This window comes from Odocoileus virginianus, chromosome 3 (assembly GCF_023699985.2).
Source record: "Odocoileus virginianus isolate 20LAN1187 ecotype Illinois chromosome 3, Ovbor_1.2, whole genome shotgun sequence".
NCBI classification, from domain to species: Eukaryota; Metazoa; Chordata; class Mammalia; order Artiodactyla; family Cervidae; genus Odocoileus; species Odocoileus virginianus.
In genome coordinates this window covers 6,506,668-6,509,926 of record NC_069676.1, presented here as the reverse complement: position 1 = coordinate 6,509,926, position 3,259 = coordinate 6,506,668, and the positions used below count along the sequence as shown (strand labels likewise).

The 3,259-nt window shown below is 48.0% G+C and overlaps 1 pseudogene; it reads right to left on the bottom strand.

The window, feature by feature from the left end:
- Nucleotides 1–2,034: 2,034 nt before the first annotated feature.
- Nucleotides 2,035–2,869, bottom strand: LOC110150027 (olfactory receptor 10H1-like; annotated as a pseudogene).
- Nucleotides 2,870–3,259: the final 390 nt, after the last annotated feature.

The following is a 3,259-nucleotide window of genomic DNA, read 5'->3' as shown; positions in this document are numbered from 1 at the left end:
AAAAACACCACTATAGTGTTTGCTAATAACACCTCTGTTGTATCACATAATTATCTCTTTTTGTGTGTGTGTGTGTATGTGGTGGGAATAGTGTCTTAACAACTGTGAAGTTTATGATAGTATTACTGCCTATAATCACTATTCTGCAATAAACACTATCTTGTTCATCTACTGGTCATGTTACCGATCCAGGTTCTTGGACTCAGTTGAATTGAAATTCTCTCAGTCATGTCTGACCCTTTTGTGATCCCATGGAATTCTCCAGGCCAGAATACTGGAGTGGGTAGCCTTTCCCTTCTTCAGGGGATCTTCCCAACCCAGGGATCGAACCCAGGTCTCCCGCATTGCAGGCAGATTCTTTACCAGCTGAGCCACAAGGGAAGCCCAAGAACACTGGAGTGGATCATTAGAAACTGAGAAGAGGTCAGAAAAAAGATTCAAGCAAGGCTTTACTGGGACTTGTGCTGCAGCATTACTCAGTCACAAAAAGGAACGAAACTGGGTCATTGTAAAGACTTGATTGCAGTGAGAGTCTGTCATACAGAGTGAAGTAAGTCAGAAAGAAAAACATTGCATATTAGTGCATATATGTAGAATCTAGAAAAATGGTACAGATGAACCTATTTGCAGGGCAGGAATAGAGATGCCGATGTCGAGAATGAATGAGTGGACATGGAGGTGGGAAGGATGTTGTTGTTCAGTCACTAAAACTCTTTGTGACCGTATGGACTGCAGCACACCAGGCTCCTGTCTTCCACTGTCTCCTGGAGTTTTCTCAAATTGATGTCCATTGAATCAGTGATGCTATCTAACCAGCTCGTCCTTTGCTACCCCCTTCTCCTTTTGCCTTCAACATGTCCCAGCATCTGGGTGTCTTCTAGTGAGTCAGCTCTTCTCATCAGGTGGCAAAAAGTATTGGAGCTTCAAGCTTCAGCATTATTCCTTCCAATGAATATTCAGGATTGATTTCCTTTAGGATTGACTGGTTTGATCTCCTTGCTGTCCAAGGGACTCTCAAGAATCACCTTAAATCCCCCTTAGTGCAAATGGGGATATTTAAACTGATGTGACCATGAGAAATACCTCCATTTTGGGCTCTTCACTCACTATTGTGATTCAACAGAGTTCCCCCTGGTGGCTGTGCCACTTCACACTCTTCCCATGGCAGGCAATTTCTCACAATGGGACTTTTTCCCTTGAACTAATTATACAGACTTCTCTGTTTCTCTGCAGCTGTTTGAGATTCACACTTGAAACATGGAGATTTCCTCAGGTTTTTCTGAATCTGCACATTGGCGGTGGGTTGATGCTCAGTCATCAGGTCCAACTCTTTGCAGCCCTCCATCAACCATAGCCTGCCAGGCTCCTCTGTCCATGAGTTTTTCCAGGCAAGAATACTGGAGTGGTTGCCATTTCCTCCTCCAGGGGATCTTCCCCACTTAGAGATCCATCGAACCTGAGTATCCTGTGTCTCCTGCATTGCAGGCAGATTCTTTACCACCAGTGCCACCTGCATATTATCATTGCTAACTGCAACTGCACAGATCAGCAATGCTGAAATTTAGAGTGCTTCACTCTCTTCTGCTGTAATCTGGTTTAGTCTGCTGTAGTCTCAAAACACTTGTGATGTAGCTACCTGTTGCTGCCTACAAGAAGGTGGAGACCTGACATCTTCCATCTCTCTTGGCGCTATGGGTTTATGGTGATAGGAGTAATTACACCACCCTGCTTTCTCACAGGAGAAGAACAAATTCCAAGCTTAATGGTACCTTAAAAAGTGCCCTGTAACAGATAGGAAATCAATGAATCTGACTTTTTGTGTATTATCATCTCATACATCTTTCCACCCTGCATATACGCATGACACTGTTTAACCATTTTGCAAACACATAGATATAGCCTACAAATGTCCCTGTAAACCATAAAGCATCAGACAAACACAGGTTATTACATGCTTACAGGTGCTATCTCTGATGGTTGCATCTGGTAATCCAGTTTAGTCAGTTCCAAGGAATTCCTCCCACTTTTTTCTGGCTAGAGCTTGCTGAGGAAGGTCTTCTTCACAGCTTCCTTCAGCTCCTTGATCCTGAGACAGTCTTCTTGCCTCAGAAAGGGAGTGAGGACAGTGTAGGTGATGCCCATCAGCGTGTCTCCTTCCAGAGACTGGGGCCCCTTGGGCTTGAGGTAGATGGCAGAGGCAAAGCCGTAGTGCACGACCACCATGGTGAGGTGGGATGCGCACGTGGAGAAGGCTTTGTGCCGGCCCTCGGCTGAAGGGATCCTCAAGACGGCGGCCACGATGAAGGCGTAAGACAAGAGTGTGAGGACACCACAGCCCAGCAGGGCGGTGATACACACGAGGCCCACACCCATGGCCACAGTGGAGACGTTCCCACAGGCCAATTTCATTAGAGGTGGCACATGGCAGAAGAAATGGCGGATCACATTAGAGCCACAGAAGGTGAGTTGGAAAACGGCTGTTGTCACCACCAACCCCATGACTGAGCCTCCAGCCCAGGACCAGGCCACCAGGCAGGCGCAGCCTCGGGGGCTCATGAGCACGTTGTAGCGCAGGGGGTGGCAGATGGCCACGTAGCGGTCATAGCCCATGACTGTGGTCGGCCAGCATGCGCGGGATGATGGCGAAGGTGTAGAGGACCTCAGAGATGGAGAGGGCACACAGGAAGAGGTACATGGGGGTGTGGAGGCTGTGCTCCCCCCAGACGGTGGCCATGATGAGCAGGTTCCCCAGCAGCGTGAACAGGTACATCAGCAGGAAGAGCAGGAAGAACATCAGCTGAAGGTGGGGGAAGGTGGAGAAGCCGATGAGGATGAATTCAGTCACTGCTGAGAGATTGGCTCCCTGCATGGAGGCTGTTCCTGAAGTGTGGTGTGATGTGGAGAGGTCAGCTACTGGATAGGGGGAGGTTGTCAGCCTCCATCACTCCTGGCTCTGCCCCAGGGGCTGCTCCTGATAAATGACAGGTGACATTGGCTGAGTTCCTGCTCTGTGCCTCCTACGATTTAATCTTCTCATCAGTATAGTGGGGGAGGTACTGTTTTGATCACTCTCTTGAGTATCTTGAGACTACCCACTGAGATAATTGGAAAGGGTCTAAGAAACTTGTTTATGGTAAGGCTTTCGAAATGCCAGAACCCGTGACTGTCTGTCCCCAAAGCTGCTACCTTTCTATCCCTCTAGGTTGCCTCCAAAAATCAAAATGTTCCTTCACCAGAGCTTCCTTCCACTGCTTCTCTG